The 17,052-nt window shown below is 42.5% G+C and overlaps 1 protein-coding gene across 1 annotated transcript in view; it reads right to left on the bottom strand.

Annotated features, from left to right (window-relative positions):
- Nucleotides 1-2,884: 2,884 nt before the first annotated feature.
- Nucleotides 2,885-17,052, bottom strand: part of sfpq (splicing factor proline/glutamine-rich) — a 28,931-nt gene continuing 14,763 nt past the window's right edge. Inside the window, exons 10-12 of the transcript XR_011517308.1 lie at nt 3,261-3,309; nt 3,077-3,173; nt 2,885-2,993 (exon numbers count right to left, since the gene is read on the bottom strand). The gene's annotated coding sequence lies outside the window, so the exon portion shown is untranslated. The remainder of the gene's footprint in view (nt 2,994-3,076; nt 3,174-3,260; nt 3,310-17,052) is intronic.

The raw sequence follows: 17,052 nt of genomic DNA on the forward strand, positions 1-17,052 counted from the left end.
CCACAGCAGATATAAGTGGATTTCCCTCTTTCCTGTTCACTCTCTCTCAACATTTTGTTTTATAATCACAATTGTCTAATTTTTGCTCATTTAAAATATATTTTAACCATTTTCTAAACTATTTTTTATATTTTTGATTTTGTGAAGCGCCTCGTGATTTTCATCTCGAGAGGCGCTATAGAAATGATACTTTCTTCTTCTTCTAATTTAATTATTGTCCTTTAAAGTAAATCAGAACCGTAAAGAATTAAAGGCTCTACTGTGTTTACATTCTTCGTCTAAACCAGGACCACCAGACCCTTGCAGATGCATCTCGGTCCACCAACATTCCTGCTGGTTTTAGTCGCTTATCTGAACTATTACCTGCTCAGGCTCAGCACACTGAAGTTCTGCAGGAGCGTGTTTGTTCTCACCAGGTGAGGCTGACTGAGCAGCAGAACATCTAGATCCTGCTCCAGTCTGGATCCCGTCAGTGATCCGATCCACCCGTCAGAACTCCATCCGGTTAAATTTGATGGTTATTCAAAACCTGCTCTCCTCTGAAAGAGGCCATCAAATACCTGCTGGGTGGCGACAGAGCCGCCTTTGTGTGCCACTCGGGTTTCCTCTTGTGTGCGAAGCCAAAGCTGCACCACCTGGCTCTATCAGGTGGCGGCTCACTTTTCACACCTGAGATTTACGACCCAGCGTGCCCGGCTGTCCTGGGGGCGGGGCATACTGACTTACGTAGACGAGTGGGACATGGCAGGAACAGTCAGGCTGTGATTTGACAGCAACTTTCTGCTGAAATGAAAAGTGGAGACAGGTGGGGGTCGAGATGACATCCAGGTTAGGATTAGGGATGAATCAACTTCAGAGAGACCCGAGTGTCCCGGATGTCCCGATGTCCATGGGATCAGAACCTATTGGACTTTATGGGGCACATGTCTAAAAGTCAAAACCTACAAACAGAATAAAATCTCATGAATCTAAACATTAATGTATTGATTTATAACTAAATATGGAATTAAGGACCTCATTCAGATTGTAGTAAAAGCACCCTACCAAAATAAAAGCACAGCCAGAAGATCCCTAACTATATTCACATTTAACATGAATTTAGATTCATTACAGCTAACGAAACTCAAACAGCCGTTCAGTAGCTTTATAATCAAAACCAAGTCTCTACTGTTAAATATAATTTTTAATAAACAACACTATTTACATGAAATGACTTTAAATGCGACTTAAAGTCTTTAAAATGTCTGAAAACCCTTTGTTTTGAAAGGGTTAGATATTTTTTATATATAAACACGTGTTTGGGGATCCGGTCAACGTTCAGAAAGACATCAGGTGTGCAGGGTGATGAGGGACGGGTCCCAGACCAGAACTTGTACAGGTAAACGTGATACTGCATAAAGGTAAGGATCTGCAGGTGTTGGATGGTTTATTGTTCAGTGTAGTTGCTGCTCGCCATCTTCTTTCATTTAGTTTAACATTTAAATCAAATCGGTCACATTTAGAAATGTTTAGCTTTTAACACTTTCCCCTTAAAGATTAAAACTTTTATAAAAGACGAAAACGTCACACTGAAGACCTGGGTTGAGCTGCCGCGCGCTCCTGCAGGTGAGGTTTACCTGAGTCGGGCCATGCTGCTCCGCCTGCGGGGGCCTTTGGCTGCAGCCACAAGAGCTGGAAGCCTCAGCGGAGCTCCGGATCTGGTTCTGCTTCCAGGATCAGTACCAGTCAGCAGGTTCTTCCGGACAGCTCCACGGAGCCACGGTCGGGTAACGTCCAGTCCGAGAACGGCGGTCGGTGGAGTGGTTCCGCTCATGTCTCACCTGGAAGCAGTCCTGACCATCAGCACATGGACCTGAACTCTGGAGGAGGGGGGAGTTGTTCTGCTGGAGGACACCATCAATGATTCATGATCATTAAAGATGCAGAGCTGGAGCCGATCAGCTGGACGCCGTTAACTTTTCCCTCCTCCTCCGGATCGGTTTACAGATCAGGGAACAGCTGCAGGAAACTAAAAATACCCCCTCCGGGCTAAAACCTAATGAAATAAAAGGTCATCAAGAATAATTCAGGATTCTGGGAAAGAAAGTCTCTCTTTAATGTGGTGAGGACGAAAGCAGCATCCAGATTCCTGTTTACAAAGGTGTTCCTCAGGGATCAGGACTAGGCCCTTTTGTTCCCAGAACACCAGATGGAGCAACCTGATGCTCTTGAAGGTCATCAAGTCAAACTAAATCTGGACTTTTACTTGCTATATACATTCTATTCTTTCTATTAAAAATGTGTATTTAAGCCAATAAAAAGCCTTTACTGTACTTTTTATACCAAACTCCTTCAAAGTAAAAGACGTCTGACGCTCACACAGCTGTGAGGTTGTTGGACTAAACCTCGGATCATCCAGAAGTAGGGTGGTAATTCTGACTCATAACTAACCTTACTTCTCTAACTTATCTTGCATAGATTAAACCAGAAATATTCAACCGTCACAAGTTAATGGGTTAATGAGGTGACTGGGTTCCTGGGAGCAGCCCGGGTACAACAGCATGAACCTGACCCACATCCAGACCGGATTGTCTTGCCTCGTCTGGACTGGACCTCCTCCAGCGTTGACAGCCAACACTCGGGACCGCCGTTTGTTCCTGCAGCGGAAACTTTGCACCTTTAGCCTTAACTGAAACTCAGCTGGAGGCGGCGAAGCAAGGCAGCAGAAAAGGTGGAGGATGAACCGCTCAGAGGGCCACAGAGAAGTTCTGTTTGACCATCTGGGTCACATCAGCACCGGTTCTAAACTCACTTCCTCTAAACATCTCGTCTACTTTATGAAGATGAGTTGGTTTGAAAACTCTGAACTTGACAAAGTGGTGAAGAACAACAAACTGAACACAAATCAGTTTTTCTTTTTGCTTCATTTATTATCAAACGGAACCAAAAAGGGCGTCCATCTTCTGGAGCGTGGGCCGACTGCCCCCTGCTGGTCACATCGGGGTGCTGCAGCTCTGAGCGGGAGGAAAACAGGTGGTTTTGCTAGCTGCAACTGAACTGATGATCAGAAGTTAGTTTATTCAGACTTTAAACATACATCTGTGATGAGCTGCTGACAGAAGCACGAAGACGATCCAGAAATCCTGTCCAGGTTTTCCTGTTTGTTCCATCAGACATCAAGTCTTTAGTTTCACCTGAATCAACGAAAAAACTAAACTTTAAAGTGACTCTGCCTAAAAAGATTTCCATTTACTTAACAGACGCACAGCTGCTGGTCTTACCGTGGCCGTTCGGACCGGACCCTCAGCCTCCCTCGATCGGCCGAGGTGCCTGCAGCGAGAGAGAGCACAGTCAGAGTCTGGCTGTGATTGGTCAGCTGTCATTTGTCTCCAAAACGTCAGCTGTTTGTGTTTACAAGTAGGTCATGATGTTAAATGGGCATGCATTACAGTTGGGGTGTGTGTGTGGTATGAGGAGAGGTTATGTGAAGTGTGTGTTGTGTGTTTGTGTAAAGTGTGTGTTATTGTGTGTTTGTGTAAATTCGTGAAACAGATGTGACAGCAGCTGCTGAGGTCCTCAGACAGGAAGCTGATCCTAGTTTTGCGTTTCAAACAGCTCCGGGTAAAACCCGGCACCGAGCGGCACCAGAACCTTGCTCAGAACAAAACTTGGTTCCCTTCAGATGATGGGGGAGGGGCATTACGGTCCAACAGGGTTGTTCTGGCGTCACACTCAAGACAGGAAGTGGATTTTTAAAGTGTCCAATCAGGCATGAGTAATGGATCACAGTGCAGAGGAACAGGGGCTGATTCCAGAACTACTGAGCAACTTTCAGGTGTTTTAAAAAAGTTGGTGCACCACAGAAAAGATTCAAGTATCAGAATAAACAGAAGGAAGAAACTTCAACAACAGTTGTGAAGTCAGTTTGAGTCAGCTGGATGACCTTGGATGAGTTTAGAGGTAAAAAGCTGAATCACAGCTAATAAAAGCATCTGTACTCCAGTCTGAAAACACGAAACACCAAAAAGTCGAGCCGGACATCTGAACAGGAATCCAACTCACAGAGCAAAGATCCAGATTCATTCGTTTAGTCCCCCACCCCCGATCCACAACAAACGTCTGCAAAGTCAACGAAGCGTCCACACAGTTGGTTTGTTTGAAAACACACGTACCTATGTTCTAGAGGAATAAACAAAAACTAGAGCCAAAAACTATAAAATTACTTTTTTTCTGGTTTGTTTATGAAACAGAAATGTGAGGAACTTGTTTCTGTTCATAAACCAAGTTGATATGATCTCACCCCAAATTCACTTTAATCCCACCGCTGCTTTTACACAACTCCAAATGTTAAAATGTACTCGTTTTTTACAGTGTACGTTTCTTTTCCCAAGTCAATCCAAACACACACATCAGTCACTCATTTGTAAATTTGTACTTCCCAGATAGAAAGATCTTTTTTCCTTCCTCTAAAAAGATGAATATTGTAATGAAGTTAACTTACATCTAATTAAGGACCGTGAGACGGTAAGATTCCATATAGAGTATGGGATCAATCTTATGGACCACCAGAAGATTGGAAGTTTTTATTGTAGGGATTTGTAACACTTTGTATTAACTGAGAGACAAGAGAAGAGAGAGAGTCCTTTAAACGTTTAAGATGATTTATTACTAAATAATTTTAAACAACTAACCCTAACTAATGATGGATGGATCTGTTTGAATGAGACGTGAGGTGGATGGTGTGTGTGTGTGTGAATGCGTGTTATCAGAACTCTCGTATCCGGAGAAGCAAGTCTGAGTGAGGAATGATGTTTTGCTTCTAATTACGATCAGAGTGTGACCGGAGTTTCATAAACACGAGACGCCATATTTGGCGCATCCACACATACCCTCAATGAGACCTCCTGTACAGATCCAGAATGCCAGGTCCTCGGACCCTCCTTTCGGTACTGGAGCCAGTGGTACAGCGTCAACAGCACGACAAACTAGTCTTTAGCATCAAAAGGGACCCTCCCTGGGTCAGTGAGTTCAGCTTTTATTCTGAAAGGAACCATTGCTTGGTTGGTAAAATGCAACAGATTTTTCCAGCTTGGTGGTTCTCAGCTTAAAAAGGGAAGTCCGGATGGCCGGTCCGATACTTCGCTTAGCATGCGGTGAACTCCAGTGAGATCTTGACAACTGAACTAAGATGACGCTGGAACTGGTTTTATTAATCTGGATGTTTTGAATTCTGGTCGAATCAACGTTGGCAGATTTATTAACACCACAGAGACTCTGCCACGCTTCAGACTAGGAAGGTTCTGATTGGATCAGCAACAGCAATGCGTCATGCGTTTTCATTAGTGTATCAGCGTGTCTAATGTGTTAAAGTCATTTACTTATTAAAGCATATTAATCATAACATTGTTATTTCACAGATCGGTCAGCATGGTATTACTGACTAACACTTGTTTTGATTAGCTTTATTAAAATAAGAGTTCTTTGATTTAATAAAAGAAAAGAGTCTTTTCTTCTCTTGCTGGAAAGTAAACAGTTTTAGAAGCAAATGCATGACCTTGAGGCGGTCTCATGCACTCGAGCACTGTGTCAGAGGCATCTGTGGGAGAGGTTAAATAACCTTGATGGAATAGCTCCTTCATCACGTTACAATATCCAACTTTCCTGTTAAGTACGAAACCATCACAAACCAGTGGTAAAAGGAGTCTTTAATGGCCGACCACAGAGGAACTGAGCCGATGACTTACTGCAGCTCTAATCTGAAGACCGAAGAACGGTCAGACGGACACAGCCAGCTCCAGATCCATCGTCTTGGTTCTTCACTACAGACAGTAAATAAAGCTTCTTTTGACCTTTTTTGTTGACCCGTGTCGCCAACTGTAGCCTTCATCAGAGCTTCGCCGAGGCCGTCATTTCGGTCTCTGCTCATGTCCGGGCAGCGAAGTGACACCACTGACATCAGCGAAGCTCTGACGAAGGCCGAAACTGGTCAGCAAAGACGGTCAAAACAAGCTTTATTCACTCTGTTTAGTGAAGAATTAAAAAAAGGAATGAGATAACAGAACGAACGTAACGACGACGTTCCCACAACCTGCCATAAATCTAGAGTTTCACCACTGTTCTCAAAAAAATCTACAAACATAAAAGCTCCAATCACCTCAGACTGTAACCAGTAATTCAATGCGTCAGGCTCAGCTCCACCCCTGAATTTAAATACAATAGCATGACACACCGGCAGAATGCTTCCATGTGTCATTTTGTTGTCTATTTGAAACATAAGCCGACTGAACTCTACACAGTTGGATGGCGCTGCACACGTGATAATTAAGGACGGTACGCCTGACCTGTCAGCCAATAGCTGATGAGTTTGACCCAGCAGAAGGGTAAACTCCTACAAGTCATCACACACTGGTGAAATTTCTCATTTGACCCATCCCCCAGCTGCAGCAGTGGCTGCGCTCGGAAACCACCCACCCCAATTTAACCACTTTAAGCAGAGTGTCAAGCAGGGAGGCACTGGGTCCCATATTTAAAGACTTTAGGGTTCAAATCCCGGTTGGTATACTAATCTCCCACTCTCAGGCCGGACACGCCACCCGCCCCCCCTTTCTACCGGAGCCGTCAGCAGCACGTCTTACTCGCGTAAGCTGCTGATTGGCCCTTCCCACAAGACGCGAAGCAGCAGGGGAGCAGCTGTCACCGACAGAGCACGAAGTCACATGAGTGACTTCATCAGTAAACAACAACAAGCAGGAGAAAATTACAACATGGCTCCAAAAGGTTTATGTTTTATGTTCTGTCCGTGTTATAATCGCCAATACGGACCTGAAAAACAAAGGAGACCGCTAGCTAGGTGATAACTTCTCACGGGACCCCCCAGTTAGTAACTGTTTTTAAAAGTAAAGCAACCGGAAGGCAGTACGTTTCTTTATTCTGAAAATCTCGGGAGCTTCTCTCCGTTTCCGCGTCCGATTTCCTGTCTTTCCTTCCCCCAAAATGTCGAACTTGACCCGTTTCAGAGGCGTCGCGCGTAGAAAAAAGAACCGGCGCGTAAGGACCGCGACATGCTGCTCCTGAGACGCAGCTGACTCGCGCTGCTGACGGCTCCGGTGGAAAAGGTTCTGTTGACTAGAGCGGTTCCTATCAGCAGCTATGACGTGCTGCTGACGGCTCCGGTGGAAAAGGTTCTGTTGACTAGAGCGGTTCCTATCAGCAGCTATGACGTGCTGCTGCAGTAACGTGCTGCTGACGGCTCCATCACGGCTCCGGTGGAAAGGAGGGGTACCACTTGGTCACTGAGGTTAAAAAAATGTCTCCAAACTATTGAGTGACGACATTTGGATGCCGACATTTCATTTCATTTATTTATAAAGCCCCTTCTGCGACCAATGCAGACGCCCAAGGTGCAGAACACAACACAATAAAAACATAAAACCATCAGAATAAAAAATAACAATCGTAAAACCAACATAAAATCAATTAAAAGAGGAGAGTCAAAGCAAAAAATAAAATCCTTAAATAAGAGGCCGGGGCATCGAAACCGGGTAAAATTTGCTAATCCTGAAATGCCTTGACAAAAAAATGGGTCTTAAGAGTCTTAAAAAACCCCAATGAGGGTGACTGACGCACCACCAAAGGCAACACGGATTATGAGCAGCGCATCTGGGGGAAATTTTCAGCAGTTTATTATGTTGGATTGTGAGTGTAAGACTGTTTAGTTTTTACTCACTGGTTGTACCATCACCAATGATCATTTAATTTGTGCCATTGCTCAACCTTACTGTACATCAGACACGGTCTTCGATAATGTTTCTCACATCAGACGATAGTCATGAAATGAGGTTTCTTCTTGCTTTGTGATCAAGATTTTATGCCTCAGATTTCTGTAAATAGCCTATAGTGACAGAATGCCGGCCTTTCCGCGGTCTCCAAACGAGGTCTAGAGCCTCATGAGAAATGTTTCGTTACTGACATGCTCCCATTGTCAACATTAAGCTGCAAAGGCTTGTCCAAAACAGCAATAAGTCGGTTTGAGGTTTGCAGAAACTTCTTTACCTCCTGTTCACACTGATTTTTGACAATAGCTAATCTAGAATCTAGACCGTCATTTGCTAAAGCAAAATTATTTTGCTCTGCATGTTGTGTCTAGCAACGCTTCATCAGAACCTTCGCAGTCCCAGCCACAATACTGGCTGGCCTATCACAGTTCTCTATCAGCCAGGTGGGTTGGATGCAGGTGACTGAGCAAAACTAAGAAGGCGATGGCTGCATAGCGGTCCAATCACTGCATTCTATTGGTTTGTGGGCAGGATGTTGCTGAAAAAACAAAGATGGCGACTTCTCGTTTGCAACGGCCTAAGCATCAACTTTAGACTATTTAGACTTGGGCTTTTCTTTGAGTCAAGTAGATTGAGGTACTCAAGTTTATTTAGAAAAAAGATGCTTTTGCATCTTCTTTGACGGAGTATGGTGGACTGCCTCGCTGATGAATAGCCATAGCGGTGAGTATGTCACGTTGTTTGTTATCCAGTAGCATGCAGAGACAGTTTGCAAGACAATTATAGACCCCACCCCACTATCAAGAGCCATCAATGGACTGTGGCCTGACTATATACAGAATCACATGTTCAGGATGGCCTGACAGGTTTCATTTTAATCCTCTTACCAAAGCAGGTAGTCCTTAAGAATACAAGTTTACTAATTGTTTTATCCATACAGTGTTGTGGACCAACAATGTAGATCAACACAAATCTGAGTTTTATCACAACAAAAAGATGAAAGACTTTAGATTTTATATTCCCTGCAGCACAGAGCCTGCCTCTGTGTTGTATTTCAAAAATATAACATCAAAAAGCACCAAGTTCCCTTCATCCAATATGATGGTTCAGTCATATACTCCAAAGGTCGAAGTTCAAGCCGTTCGAAAGTATTTCATTTCATTCACATATGGTACTACACACACACTCTCTCTGCAAGGAGTCGGCCGCACCTCCATTCTCACAATAAGGTTGAAGAGGACATTTCTGCACTGTGAATCCATTTTTTTTGGTCAAGTGTGATGCCAGAAGTCCTGATCAGTGACACAGAGAAGACAGAGAAGTCCTGTGTAAAGGCACAACTGAGCATCTTGTATCAGAAACATGGATGGGACACTTACCTTACTTGTTCAGCTGATCTGTGTAAGCATACCTCTGGCTGCAGGCTTTACTGTCCACTGACTTCTGCAGAACTACTCATCGTCAAAGTAACCCAACTGTAGAGAAGAGCATGTACGGTGGACCGGGGCAGCCTGTCTGTGACAAGCTGGCTGACAGCAGCTACTGAACCTCAGAAACACTCAACCACACAGACAACACAGCATCTGTCCTTCAGACGTTAAGTTACAGGTAGCTCCTGCCTCAGGGAGTGTTACAAACAACTGAAACACTGGAGTTTATCTGTTAGAGGGGTCCTCAAGTTCCTGATTCAGGTGACCATCTCAGAAAGGAACTACCGTTACTCTGGTATTAACATTCTGATACTTTACAGAAAGGGTTTGTGAGGTAATAAAAGGCAGTTCTACGGTGTCAACCCTAGTTTATACATCTCAGTCAGCAAGTCTGCGCTCACACCTTTTGATGGAGGCGTTTTTACTTCTCCATTGGCGTGTCAGCGTTGTGAAGCAATACCCTGCCAAGACAGCAGGAGGCGTAGACACTGCCTGGCAGGTCAGCTGATCATTGCAGGTACATCTTTGGTTGACACCAGTTTACTTACTTAGGTGTTTAAGTGTAAGTATAAACTAAGACCCAATCTCAATACTCGCACTGCCGTCTTCAGGAAAGTGCACTTGGAGAAAGTGCGCTGTACGTAGTACACAAGTGTGCAGATAATAGCAGAATTTAGACAGGAAGCATTGCCTCATCAAGTGCAACACATGCTGGGATTCTGGTCGCTGTGATTCTTCTTTAAAAACCTTTATTAACTTTCAACTAAACAACAAATTTGAAAAAATAAATAAATAAAATTACATTTATTGCTGCTTTGTCTAAGAGTTTCAGGGCATCAACTAATTGTTATATAAAAAGGCCCTTGTTGAGTCTTTTCTCCCGCAGCAATGGATTGTGAGTAATAACCTTCACCTGAGTCCGCTGCGATGCAGACTAGGGTGAAGGTCGGATCAAGGGTGCAAAAGGGGAGTGATCAACTTCTGCATTTGAGAGTTGATTCACCCTACGCACTCGCATCCCTGGTTGAGATCGTGCAATTGAAGGGCACAAGGGTGGAAGTGTGGGGATTGGGATTGGGCCTAAACCTCAGTTCTAAAGTAGCCAATCAGAACTTTTAAAGTTCTGCTACCAATAACAGAAGTAAATTCTCTTAGTGGGCGGGGCTGAGTGATTACATCCAATCAGAAACGAGCCTCTGATTTTCGGATCTACTAGCCCTGGGATTTAAGTTGTAACCTTAAGTTTGTTGAGGATATTTTAAACAAACTATTCAGAGTCGAATCAGGTAAAATAACAGAACCTGTAACTGAGGATGTCGGGCCAAACAAACAGCCGTTTATGTTTTTGGTTCTGAAAAATTGGAATATTGTGGATCCCTAGCAAAGTAATCAAGTACAAATACCTCACATTACTTTAAGTGGAATATGTGGACATCTAAGTCTACTAGTGTAATTATCAATTTGCCGACTTTTTAGTTCCACTTAAAAAATTGTTTAATTTCTCTTCTTAAGTTAGTCTCGTCACAAAAACATAAAAAAATAAATAATGCATTCAAGTAAACCACCAAGGTGGATAAAATTGGCAAAATGAACTAAATGTATTGGAATGTTCAAGCGCCATGAGGTGACTCCTCTTGATATTTGGCGCTATATAATTAACAGAACTGAATACCAATAACTTCCAACATCTGACTGCTTGTACCATTCAAATGGTTCATTAGTGTTTTTGCATTGCAATAAAATGCATCAAGTTTCATTGGGCATATATGCAGAAGAAGCAAGTAACCTAGTTTATCCCACATTAGTACTTCATGTAAGATTACAATCATCATACCCTTCAGTAAAACGGTTTCTGGGAGAGGTGTGGCAGTGCTGTTGGTCTAAGCTTTTGCCCTTAACGCCATTTTATTAAGTTACGACACTTCGATACTTTAGTTTTGAAACCAGTCACATTTTTTCTTTTACTTTAGTGAAAAGCCTGGCCTCCAACAGTCGATCATTCAAACTAAAGTCATGGTTTATCACTTCTTTGTCAAAACTTAACAAAAAATTTACCTCAAATGTATCAACGCAGCATGTAAAGTTAAATCAACACATACTGCAAGAAAAATAAAAGATTCTCTGCCAGCTCTTCTTGCGTTAGGCTTTGGGTCGTTTATTGTACTTTGACACAACAGCACTATAAACCTGATCAATGTCAGAATAAAATCAGATCAGTCATACTGGACCTAAGCACGTTGGTCTTGGGCTTGAATTTAAGTGCTTTATAGATATCTGTAGAGTCAAATCTTCTGAATCCCACAAATAAGGCTGAATAAATGTCTTTTTAGCCAATGATGCAGGCACACTGACTCTGCCATTACTAGATCTCTCAGCAGCTTTCAACTCTGAACCACAATATCGTGTTATCCTGGCTTGAGTCATGGGGGGGGGGGAATCACTGGATATCCCCTGGAGTGGGTTAGGTCCTACCTCTATGGAAGAAGCTTCTGTGTGAAGCTGGATGACTTCTTTTCCTCCCATGCCAGCCTCTTGGGGGGTACCACAGGGGTCGTTATAGGTCCATTATTATTTTCCCTCTATCTGTTGCACCTTGGTTCCCTTCATCAGAAGCACAAGGTCAATTTTCATCTATGTGCTGACGTTTGCTAGATCTATTTTCCTTCCAACAGGGTATTGCAGCCTCTATTAAGGTGAAAGTCTGGATGGCTTCTAGCTTTTGAAGCTTCAACAAAGGAAAAAAGGTCATTGATATTAGCCCGAGTGTTAATCTAGTCTCAAAGCAGGAAACTGACCTCTCTTCACTGACCCCCTTTTAGAATGATCTGGTCACTTATCTGGGCATGAAGTTGGATGACTCGCTTAAGTTAGAGATGCATACAAATGGGGTGCACTCTTGCTTCATCCATCTTTTTTGCCTAGGGTTAAGCCGCTAGACTCACGTGCACACTTAAAGACAGTAGTCCATCGCAACTACTACTAATCCCATGTTTCCCATAATTTCTGTCCACATACTAGTGCAGGTACGAAGGTAGACGAGAGAGGTCGGGGTTTCTCAGTCTTGGCTCCTAAGCTGTGGAATCGCCTTCCACTCGAGGCAAGGCAAGCGCCTTCGCTGCCGGTTTTTAGAGACAGACAAAGACTCACCACACGCTTTAGTTATGTTTTTAGATGTATAGGAGCTGTCCCTCATCCCGTTTTATCCATCTTCTATCTGGCTTTTATTTCTTTTTATGTAGATCTTTGTTGGCCTTTTCAGGGTTCTTTGTCAATTTGAATTTCTTTATTTCTATGCGTGTATAGCACTTTGGTTCTTCTCTTGGATAAAGGAAAGTGCTATAAAAATTGTTAATAATCAATCTCACCAAAAACTTCTGCAATCTATTGGTTAACCATTTATATCCCCTTACTGGATTTTTGAACGGTCATGTTGGTACAAACAAATCTGTTTGGTATTTGAAGAACAAAGGCATGCTGCAAGTAACCCAGGATGTTTTACACCTTGCGTGTAAGCATCCAGGAACTGAAAGATAAATAGTTTTCTAAATCTGGGTACAGTGAATGTCTAAACATTTTTGTAGAACTTGAAGCTCTTTCCACCAAGAGAAAGCTGCTTAGGAAAATCTGAAACTTTATAAAAATTTTAGGTACAAGAGTCTTCTTGTTCATTGATTTAAGAATTAAAGTCCCATAGTCGACACACACAGGTGTGGTGTGGTGAATTGTCCTCCGCATTTGACCCATCCCTGTGGGGAGCGGTGAGCTGCGGACACGGCCATGCTCAGGAACTGTTTGGTGGTTTAACCCCCAATCCAACACCTTAAAGCCGAGTGTCAAGCAGGGAGGTGTTGGGTTCCCTTTTTAAAATAAAATAAAGTCTTTGGTTTGACTCGACCGGGATTTGAACTCCGATCTCAGAGTCCCAGGGCAGACACTCTACCATTAGGTCATTGATGACAAATAGTTTGTACAAGCTCAGAAATAGTTGATGGTGGTGGTTGCCGTTCTTAATCAATAAATGTGTCCAACATTGGATCAGGGGTTAGGACTCTGCCCCATAACCAGCAGGTTGCCATCTCAAACCCAGGCTTCATCCAGGTCAGTTGTTGTGCCCTTGGGCAAGACGGGTCACTTGCCTTGTCTGCTGCTGTTGGGTGATGGTGGTCAGAAGAAATGGAGGTGCCAATTGTGTGGCAGCCTCAGTTCTGTGTGCTGTAGCTCACCACCACCAGCGTGTGAAAGGATGAATGAGTGGCTTTAGTGTAAAGCACTTTGGAGTCCTCTGATCTCTTTACAAAGACTCTGGCAATCAGAGACAAGAGCCAAAAACAGCAGGTTTCAGATCGGTTATAACTAAACGTTTAACTACATTAAATACATGTAATAAAAACTAGGGCTCAGTTTACCAACCAAGCCAAAGTAGCCATTTTCTTTATCTCACTGTGATCAGGAGTAAAAAAAAAAAAGTGTTACTAAAATGACATTACCTACAGAATATGGTTTACCGTATTTTCACGACCATAAGACGCACCTTAAATATATCTATCCGGATCGATCCAAAATATGAAGTTTACCGTCAACATCTGTCTAATTGTTTGTTGTTAGTCCGTTCGCGCCACTCCTTTCCCCGCCAAGCGGCTCCTTTTGCGCACATCTCATTACTCGTGCGGCCTTCCTCTCTCTCTCAGCTACATAATGATACTTTTTATCAATTGAATACGTGAGACTTCCACCAACAGCAAAAGGATCTCATGTTTTTGTGGGTCTTTATGTTCACAAGCACATTCCCCCTCACGGATTACTAAACTGCTGTTTTGACAAGTTATCAGATTGTCTAAAAATAGGTTGTTTTTTAGTTTAGTATAACTCCGCTTTTACGTTGCCTATTAACAACATTTAAAAACTGGGGTGTAGTTTATAATCTTTTTAAAGCTGAATTGAAACCGAAACTCAGGGAGGTGGAGTCTTGCTGCTACAGCGTCCCAAATCAGACCTGTTCAAGATGCGGATACGCGTCCATGGACACCAGAGGGTTAATAAAACACAATTTAAATCACACCATTTTCTTAGGCCTATTAATAACACACATATGATTTTGTTCACGTGGAAAGTTTATTTGGTTAAATCCAACAACTACCGGTAAACACATTCTGAACTTTAACACAGTGCATCAGCGCTTGTAGCGGCGCTGCGAGCAGCTGCGACCCAAAAAGTACCAGAACTGCTCACGGCGCAATCCTGCATCAACACCGCTCGCCCCCCATTTCCCTAATAACACACGCTGTTCGTTTTTATTTCTAAACTTTTACACAAAGATTGTCAAGAAAGCGTTTGTCGTGTTCATGTCAAATTAAACTGATCACAAAACACAGATTTACTTTATTTCGTTTTCCTCATCCAACCCCATAAATCCCTGTGTGTCCTCCTGCAGCACTCCCGGTGTACGCCCGGCTCTAGTAGGAGGGAGACCCGCGATTATCGCTTTGTCACGCGTGTCTCATTGAAAATGAATGGAGGGGAGGCGAAGTTTCCTCCCGTGTGTCGAGCCCATTAGAAGAGCACGAGCCGTCAGCGCACGCAATGAGGAAGTGCACGTGCGCTCTAAACCAGGTCTGAACCAGGACTAGAACAGTAAAGTGAAGCATACTTTTGGCTGTTTATAATTTTCACAATGTCTGGTTTGCACTGATATGTTCCGAGTCCCGAGCCCGCACAGATGTTTATCCGGTACGTTTTACCGTGCCAGCGCCCGCGCCCTATAACCCGGTGCGCCTTTTGTACGTGTTAAATACCAAAAAGACACCTGTAACTGAAGCTGTGCCATATAACACGGTGCGTCCTATGGTCGTGAAAATACGGTAAATTAACTTGGTGCCTGAAGGCAAAAAAAAAAAAAAAAACAAAAAAAAAAACTTTTAATGTTGGGTTGGGTCTCGTCCAACCAAATCAGTAACAAGTGTATACTTCTGATTTTGATCATAAACTAAGTTATAAGCTGTTAGAATGTAGAAAAGTAGTTATAATAAAATGTTACAACTAGTCTTCAGATGTTTGACAAAAGTCAAACTGAAGCCACAACAATCAGGGATCTGCTCAAACCGACGCTACAATCTCAGAATCTCGTGGTCAGGAAAGATCCTTTCTTAGTCCAGAATCATAAAAAGGTGGTCAAACCTGTTAAGAAACAAACAAATTGTACAAAAACACCAACAAACAGTCATCATAGAGTTATTTACACTCAGTTCAAACATAACCAGAGCGGTTCTGGATTAGGTGCCTGGAAATGACCAAAAAAGCAAATAAATGCATGTGTAATCCAATTAAAAAATACATGTTATCCAAAAAAGAAACAATGCTTTTAGACATACTTGGATGCCATATGGATTCTTCCCATTTTTAATAATACTTTATATATTTTTATATTTATGTCAAGAGTTCATCTCAGTTTTTATGAATGAATTTTCGTGACAAAAATCAGTAAATGACTTATTTATACTGGATATACTGGGTCATACTGGGTATATTAAAGCTTGTTGGGTTAAATTAAGACATCAAATAACTGAAGGTAATATAATTATCAGGTTTATTGTTCTGCATCATTGTGATGATCTACTATATAAAAACAGCACTAGGTTCATATATATGGTTCAGGAAGTCAAATAATCCATTATTTAAGGCGATCAGACTTGGAGAACCTTCGGTTAACAAAGGGAATTTTTTAAAGTGCTACAGTGGATTATTTGATTATCCAATGATCACTTTATGGTGTCGGACATGATAAGTTTAGTTGAGGCTAACTCAGCGACCTCGAGCCGGCGAAACCTGGAGGGAAGGGGAGCGCTTTGTCGAGCAGGGATTTATCAGGAGGCACCCGATGTTCTAAACTCGCTTCCTGGAATTCCTCCATGTTTCATAAAAGTCACATGAATTCAGTGTTTTTCTACTGATGTGATCTTACAGGAAGTTTGATCCAACACCAGAAATGGCTGTCTGGTTAGTACATTACATTTAACGGAAGTTGGTTTCATTTAATCTGATCGTCTTTAGAGGCCGGCCAATATTTAATTGTTTTTGTATCGGCCAAAATCATTTTTAAAAGCCGATAAAAATAAATACAAAAACTCAGGCACCTGTGTGGCCAACTGCTGCCACTACTAGACTGAAGAAAGGACACAAAGGACCCCAACGCACATTTTATGTTTAGCGTTTGTTCTATGTTTATATTTAATTATTTGGCAGATGCTTTTATTCAAAGGGACGTACAATTTTTAACCTATAGGGCATGATGTGATCTGTGGGGGAAACTGGAGTATCCGGAGGAAAACATGCAACTCCACGCAGAAAGGCTGCAACCGGGTTTCGAACCTGCAACCTTCTTGCTGCGAGGCAACAGTGCTAACAACTGTGCCACCATGCAGCCTTAATATTTGAAGTTTAATAAATATTAAGAGATTTTATTTGCACACAGTGAGTGTTCAGTAGTCTTTCACCATCACTGCGCTGCTAAAACGTAAGAATATCGGTCTAATAACCGGCTCTAGATATCGGCAACAAAATTCTTTAAAAATCAGCATCGGCCTTTAAAACCCATGTCAGTCAGCCTCTACTGGTCTTATGTAAAATGGAAAGTAAAACAGGAGGGAGTAAAATCAGCTAATTCGGAAACGTCAGAGAAGGGAAATGACTCTTGACTAAATCATTAAATATATAAATTACTTGCCACTGGGCTTTTCAGGCTAAATTTGGTTATATGATCCAACAGCCTTCCATAAAGGACGGAGCTGAACATTCACGTTCCAGATCCAATATTTATTTTGCCGATCAGAACCAATGATGAGGGATATAAGAATACTTTTACAAGTATGGAC

Source organism: Nothobranchius furzeri, chromosome 19 (genome assembly GCF_043380555.1).
Source record: "Nothobranchius furzeri strain GRZ-AD chromosome 19, NfurGRZ-RIMD1, whole genome shotgun sequence".
NCBI classification, from domain to species: Eukaryota; Metazoa; Chordata; class Actinopteri; order Cyprinodontiformes; family Nothobranchiidae; genus Nothobranchius; species Nothobranchius furzeri.